The sequence below is a fragment of the Grammomys surdaster genome, unplaced genomic scaffold (genome assembly GCF_004785775.1).
Source record: "Grammomys surdaster isolate TR1022 unplaced genomic scaffold, NIH_TR_1.0 220, whole genome shotgun sequence".
Lineage (NCBI taxonomy): Eukaryota > Metazoa > Chordata > Mammalia > Rodentia > Muridae > Grammomys > Grammomys surdaster.
In genome coordinates this window covers 11,256,347-11,264,379 of record NW_021604665.1, presented here as the reverse complement: position 1 = coordinate 11,264,379, position 8,033 = coordinate 11,256,347, and the positions used below count along the sequence as shown (strand labels likewise).

At 35.1% G+C, this 8,033-nt stretch overlaps 1 pseudogene; it reads right to left on the bottom strand.

Annotated features, from left to right (window-relative positions):
• Positions 1 to 292: 292 nt before the first annotated feature.
• LOC114625735 lies at positions 293 to 676 on the bottom strand (annotated as a pseudogene).
• Positions 677 to 8,033: the final 7,357 nt, after the last annotated feature.

The window sequence follows — 8,033 nt, the reverse complement described above, 5'->3', positions numbered from 1 at the left end:
CACAGCTGACTCTGAGCCTTCTTTCTTTGAAAATAAAGATATATATATTCAAGTTCAAAACATTTCTACTAATTAACATTTTTGAAAATTTAAAAGAATTATTTAGACAGTTAAAGTGTAACAGAAAGTGTAAATGTATTAGGACTCTAGATGGTTGTTATTACAATCCGTAGACATTCCTATAACAAAGTAGGTTACAAAACAGAGTAACCATACGCTTCCCCTTCAAGAGAATCAGATTTCTTAATGTTTCTATAGCAACTACATGCAATTTCAGCTCTTAACTTTCTTTTTTTTTTTTTTTAGGAGCCATGATCTTTTATTGGGGGAGGGTTCATCAATCCTTCTTGGCCGCCGCCTTCCTCATGGCTGCCAACACGTTGCTCAGCTTCTCCCGCTTTCTCTTCGCGCGGATGTGCGTGCCCACCCTCTTCTTGATGAACTTGAGTGCGCGCTTGTCCTTGGACACTTTGAGCAACTCCATGGCGCAGCGCTCGTAGGGCGCGAAGCCGCAGACCTCTCGGATCATGTCCTGCACGAACTTGGTGTGCTTGGTGAGGCGCCCGCAGCGCCGGCTGTGTCTCGGCTTGCTGACGTTCTTCGTCACTTTGTGGCCCTTGTTGAGGCCCACGGCCATAGGGTAACGCAGGGCCATAGCTGCTGCTCTCCGATGGCGGCCAGGACAGGAAGTTCTTAACTTTCTTATTACAAGAAAAATCAAAAACTACATTGATTGTTTAAGATAGTATATAGCTCTAGAAGATAACTATTTATTTACTCAATATTATTACAAAACCCACCATGATATGGAAAGTCAAAAACACATACATTGTGTGTTAAATGAATATATCAGCAGTAGAACAAAGTTTAGCAGAACTAGCCTCACTGCTCTCTTCTTAGTGGCTCTAAAACATGCACGAACTAATTATGTGTAGCATGTAATATACCCTGGTCAGCCAAGCCTGTTCTAATCGTGATAGTTTCAACCACAAAGAGAAACTACTAACCTTTGCAAACTCCTTTCAAATTACAACAGCAGTTAACTTTCTTCAGGTTCAAACTAAATGTTTCCGGCTTGAATTGTCTGGAACAAGGTTTGCATACTTAAACATAGATCAATGAAGTTTTCTCTTTTCCTCAGAAAATCTGTTCACTTGGAGAGTTATCTAAACTTTTTTTTGATCCACATTACACCTGGTAACAGGTTTAATAATTGTGGTTTTCGTTTCAACACTTTAGTTTTATCTCTCAGAATCAAATGCCTATTTCTTCACAGTTGAACAATTAGAAATGCTTCCATAGTTGTGAGAGGGGGTTAGAAAAAGCAAGTGAAGTTCTAAGAATTGAGAAGACCTTGTTTTTTTTTTTTCAAAATAATTATCAGCTGTTTGGCTGTTTAGCCTCTGATCATATAGGCAATGGCCTCTGTGTTTTGTACAGAGTGAAAGAAATTGCATAATTAGAAACATTTTTTTCTCACTATTTATCTAAAACTTACTTGATTAACCAAAAACAGTTTGAGTTTTCTTTTCCTTTTTTCTTTTGACGTGGAAATAAAGTACAGTCCAAATACTGACTTAGACCCTCATTTATCCTCTTGACCCCTGAAGCCTAAAATCAAAAGGGAAATGTAATCGTATTATTTGGCTCATTCTTTTTTTTTCTCTCTCTCTCTTTTTTCTTTCTGTAGCCAAAGGAGACACATACAAAGGCAGCTGCATGACATCCAGTAGCCAGAAGGGTCTATGCTTTTACATGGAAAATATGTTTCAGGCTTTAGATGTGAAAGAATGGTTTATACTTTTATCTCAGCCTCCTAGCCTCCCACACAAAACAATAGCATCAGACATTTGGCTCGAGGTATCCAATTTTTACTCTTATTTCAGCCTTAAACAAGAAATGGGCAAGGCATAAAAGCAAACTGGTGATCTGTGTTACAATTCTCTGAATACTCAGATCTGGAAGACCCAAGGCTGTTTATACTATTTGGTTGTTATTGTGATAGTGGAAAAGCATAAAAAGAGTCTTACCAGATTTCCTTTTAGCCAATTTACTGGCGAAGCACACTCACTCACATGTAAATGAATCTTTTTAAAATAAAGACTCTGGTTTCTAGAGACAGGAAATTGACCTAGAATGACCTCATATCCAAAACATAGCTCCATGTTCTTAGTATTATCCATAATCATTTGCCTCTCCATGATCCCTCAGCCTCTTCATTATTTATTATCTTTTATGCTATGGTATCTTGAGATGAAATAATTAAAATAACGCATAGCAACCTATTCATGCTTTAATAATGGCTACAGCTACATTAAATATATTTTCAGAAATGAAAAAACCAGCAATAATTATATCTACTTAGGAAATGTAACTATGAGTGCACACCTCATTTTCACATGCTCCTACAGACCTTCACACTATTGTACCTGTTAGCACTGCACCAAGTGAAGTAGTTCCACCACTGACAGCTTCTGATAGATGATGGAGATAGAGACACTCACTGTGCTTATACTTAGTGCTTATCTACTTTATTACAGTACCTAAAACATGCTCTTAAGTATAGTCAGTGTAGTCCTGTTTATTAGTTGTACTGAATTCTTGTTAATATACAGTTGCCTCTTAATAAAATTATATTTATTTCACTCTTGCTGACATAACATAGCCCTCTACATGTTTTACCCTCAAGAGAGGTAAAAAATCAGAAGACACTTATTCCTCATGGAGTCATACAATAAATATATTTTGCATATAATTTTCAAATAGGAATGCTCTGCTGATGAGTAGGCTGAGTGTCAACTATCATAGATGCTTGGAGATAAATCTTACCCCAAATCTAAACAGTCATACTAAACACCATATGAGCATACTGATATTCCCACTTTCACAGAAAAGTATAAGTTTTCAAATGGGACTGTGTTCCCATTTCCTTTGAAAAGTCTAGTGTAGGTAGAGCCATATTATTAATAAAGTGTCCTGGAAAATATAATAAAGAAGGTTATGGCTTCATCTGCAAGCTAAACTCAGCTAATAGCAAAAGAACATAGACTATTTTTGCTTTGATTTCTTTTTTAATTGTCATTCTAAGCTCCAAGAAAGTATTTCAATTCCATCCTCTGTTGCATTTCTGAACTTTACTTCCTTAACTTGGTTATATAATCATCTAAAAAGAAAACAACTTTGACTTAGCGATTTTCCACCACTGTAACTATGATCATTATCTTTCTATTTTCAGTAATTAATTAATAAATTAATTAATATTTTTGTATTCTTCCTTTCTTGAAAATAGTTTCTTTTCTCATACAATATATTCTGAATATAGTTCCCCCGTCTCCTCCAAGTTCCTCCTTCCTTCCCCATCTCTTCCCTCCAGATCCAGTACCTTTCAGCCTCTCATTAGAAAAGAACAGGCTTCTAAGAGATAACAACCAAACATGAAAAAGTAAAGTACAATAAGATGAAGCAAAAACTGTCATATTGAATTTAGACACAGCAAACAAATAGGGGGAAAAGAGTTCTGAGAGCAGGCACAAGAGTTTGAAACCCACTCATTCTCACAGTCATGAATTCCATAAAAATAATAAACTAATATGTATAGTATATATGTGGAGGACCTAATAAAGATCCATGTAGAACCTGTGCTTCAGTCTCTGTGAGCTCATATAAGCTGTGCTTATTTAATTCAGAAGGCCTTGATCTTCTGGAGTCTTCTATTATTTCTGGTTCTTATACTCTTCTTGCCTCCACTTCCATGAGAATCCATAATCTCTGAGGGGAGGGATTGATGGAGACCTCCAATTTCAACTCCTTGCCATGTAATTTCTGGTTGTGGGTCACTGCAACTGTTCCCATCTGTTGCCAGAGGAAGCCTCTCTAATAATGATTGAATAAGGGACTCATCTATGAATTTAACAGATAGGAATCATTGTATTGATTTTTTTAGACTAGTAGTATTTGCTTTTACCCTCGGTTTCTGGTCTTTCTAGTCATTAGTTCTTGGTTACCCAATCAGTATTGGGTGTGGGTTCCTTTTATGGAGTGGGCCTTGTCTTTGTTCAATTAAGACATTGGTTGGTTATTTCCACAAATTCTGTGCCATTACCATCCTAACATATTATTCAGGTAACACATATTGCAGGTCAAAGGGTTTGTGGGTTGCTTAATTTTTACTTTTCTGTTTTGGTAACCTCCTCCACCAAAACCACTAGAACACAGGGGTGATGGCTTCATGTAGTCACTATCTAGACTTTTCCATGTTTAATGGGTTGTTGAGATGTTTTCTAAGGCAACAAATGTTATTTTACAGAGAATACCCCATTGTTATAACAACAGCCTGGTTGATTGAGGTGTTACATGTAAGTAAATATCAAAACAACAACAAAAACTAAGCAAACAAAATACAAAAATCAAAAACCAAGTAGTACAATTAAAAATGGGGTACGTATCTAAGCCGAATTCTCAATAAAGGAATCTCAAATCGCTGAGAAAACAAAGAAGTATTCAATATCCTTATCCATAAGGGAAATACAAATTAAAACTATATTGAGATTCTATTTTACACTGGTTAGAATAGATAATATAAATAATGTAAGTTATAATTCATGCCGGTGAGGATGTGGAACAAGAAGTCTTTTTCATTGCTGATGAGAGGGTAAACTTGTACAGCAACTATGGAAATCAACATAGCACTTTCTCAGAAATTTGGAAATCAGTTTACCTCAAGACCATGCTATACCACTCTGAGTCATATACTGAAATATGATGCTTCAACCTACCACTAGGATACTTTGTTAACTATGTTCAACGTAACATTATTCATAATATCTAGGAACTAGAAACAATCTAGATGTCTCTCAACAGAAGAATGGATAAAGAATATGTATTCAGTTATAAGGTCAGGAAATAGAACAGATTCTATGGGCAGACTGGAAGTAGATGGGAAATGGAGCAGGGGATTAGGTAGATTAAATAAGGGGTGGAGGAAGACAGTTCAGGGAAAGACAGTTGGAATTTGGGCACATGTGGCAGTTGGTGCATCTGTGGAAAATGAGTGCAGTGCGAACTTCCTGGAATCTATGAAGGTGATCCTAATGAGGACTACTAGCAATGAGGAGCATGGATTCTCAACTAGCCATCTCTTATAGCTAGGCCAGGCTTCCAGAGGCAGGCCTAGGTTGTATTCATTTAAGTTCTTGGTTTGAAGCAATTTTAGAGAAAGCCCTGTTCAACCTGTCTTCAGATATGTATTCATCTTATTCAGGAAAAAGAAGAGTAAACAATAAAATGTCATGCTTAAAATAAAATATTTAGGGTATTTTATTTGCCTCTGAGAATGCTAGTTTTTATTTTCTTTTGATATGTAAATTTTGGGATTTTAAGATTATTATCCATTATTATTTTACTAACCAGAAACTAATTGAAGATAAGTTACACATGAAATACTATTTGTTTCATTTATTCAGTTTTTAAATCCTTTAATTCTCTTTAATTAATAAATCAAAGCCTTAGTTAATGTTATTCACCCAGAGAACTATCATGGCATGGAGTAGACAATCATTTCATTTTAGTTTATCTACAAACAACCAAAGTGTGACATTTTGATTGAGTGACATTCACATTTAATAACTTTAATGAAATTTGTAACAATGAACTTATAGAAGTGTTTCCTTAAAGCTTTCTAATTCGATATACTAAACTACCCACATCTCCTCTATGCACATTGCCCTCTCTCCTTGCTCTGTCTTGCTTTCTACTGTTTTTATATGCACATTATAACCTAGTTTGTTTTCTTCTCGCTGGAAAAGATATGCAACATCTGTCAGCAATATTAATCTGTGATTTTAAAAGTGATTGTATTATGATTGATTATTATAAAAAATAGTTAAAGTAAGCACAGCTAAAGAAATAGCCTATTTTAATATATCTTTATATCAATATGTTGCCTTGAGTAAATAAGTACAAATGAAACTCATTTGTTGCTTTTATCCTATTGTATTTTACAGCAAGTGAAAGTAGAAGTCTTAAATCAATTCTTACCTCTTCAATTTCTGATGCCAGATTGCTGCAAAATAAATGATTGGAACCAAAAACAATCGGTTAACCCTAGAAGTCATCTTGATTATTAAAATGGAAATCTTGGATTTTTTAAGGTGCACTATATTCTAATACATTATCAAGTTCAAAAATTGAGGCTCTTCACTTATATCAAAAACATTTGAGAAGTCAGGATGTTAGAGAATATATGTAAGTTCCTTCTTTCTTTTCTTTTTTTTTTAATTTTTTTTTCATTGTTTTTAAAGTTTTTGCCCCTTCAAACAAATGACCATCAGGCAAGTTAATTTCTCTAGAATATTTATATTACTAAAACTATACTTTTCACTCTATAGTAATTCTTTTCTGTTTCCCACTTATCTTTAATCTCAGAACTTGGGAGGTAGAGGCAATCAATAATGTTTTGTGCAAATTTTTCAATCAATTTTTCATCGTGATAACATGTTATCATGTTTATCAGTATTCATAAATGTTTAAGCATACTGCTGCGGAGCAGAGGTGAGGGATCAGAAGGTAAAATGCTGTCACACAAGCATGAAGATTCATGTTTAGATCCTCAGCATGTGACTTGGAAACAGAGAACCCACAGAGCATTCAGGTTAGTTAATCTAGAAGAAAACCAGCAAGCTCAGGGATGGCCAAGAGACCTTACCTAAATGTCCAATATTAACCATTAGCCTACATATAACATGTGAGCCCATAAACATACACCATATACATATTTATGTACAACAAAAATTACACTGAGAATTATGTGTCAATATCTAGAAGCATCTTTGAATCAGTGACATGAATATATAAAAAGGAAGGCAGTTATCCATAAATAACAAATTCAACTACATGTCAATTCAACCTGGTGTCTCAATTAATTTATTTCATTTAAAATATGCCGTTCACCCATCTGTCTTAGAAAACATTCCTGATACATGTAGTTGTATTAGTTATTAACATGATTGTCTTTCTATACACGTGCCATATCCCTTATTACCACAGAAAGAAAATGATCCAGACTATTAAAAACAAAAATCAAACAAACGATTATAACCTTAACTGCGTTATTTTCTTTACAAAGTCTTTCTATTAAAATCTAAACATGTATTTTTGGAAAACCATTTAAGGAGGCCAAAGTTTTTATTAGATAAAAAAATCAAACACAACAACAACAGCAACATAAACTAGAAATAGTCCAATATATAGACTAAGCAAAAAAATATAATAGCAAATATGTGCTTGCTTTCTGTAATGGATGAATAGCATGATTTCTACCCTTTAACCGACTCTGAGCTCAAATCCCAGGCTTCCATTTTAGGGAGAACACCTGGAATCTGTGGGTGTGTACATTCCTTCAATCCTTAGGCCTATCCTATAGCTTCTTAGTGCAGGCACTTATGATAATTAGGACCAGACATCTTCACACCTTCCCCCTTTTCTTTCTTTTCTTTACTTTTCCTATCTTTTCTCTCTCTATATTTCTTTCTTTCTTTCTTTCTTCCTTTCTTTCTTTCCTTTCTTTCTTATTTTTTCTGCTATAGGGCTAATTTTTGCCCTGTAGGATAGCTGTTTCATAGCATCAAGTGCTTCAGTTACTAGATGTCCAAAGCATCAGCATCATCTAAAAAAGTAGTAGGAATGCATATTCACGTACATCACCCAAACTTGCAAGAGGCACATTAGTGTTGGACTGCAATGACGTGCATTGCAACCAGCCCGTGGGAATCAACTCACCTAGTTCTTTGCTCTCAAGCTGGAACAAGTTTATCCACAGATGGTCTTTGACAGTATTGAGCCACTACTGCAAGTTATAACTGGAGGGTGATGGCTGTGCGATACTACTGACATCTAATGGATAGAGATGAGAGACAATGTTAAACATCATGCAGTACACTGGAAAGTCATCCTCCTTCAACAAAGATGTATTCTGTGCAAAATGTCAATTCCCTTTCCTAAGGCTGAGAACGTGTGGTAGAAGAGGTAGAGAATTA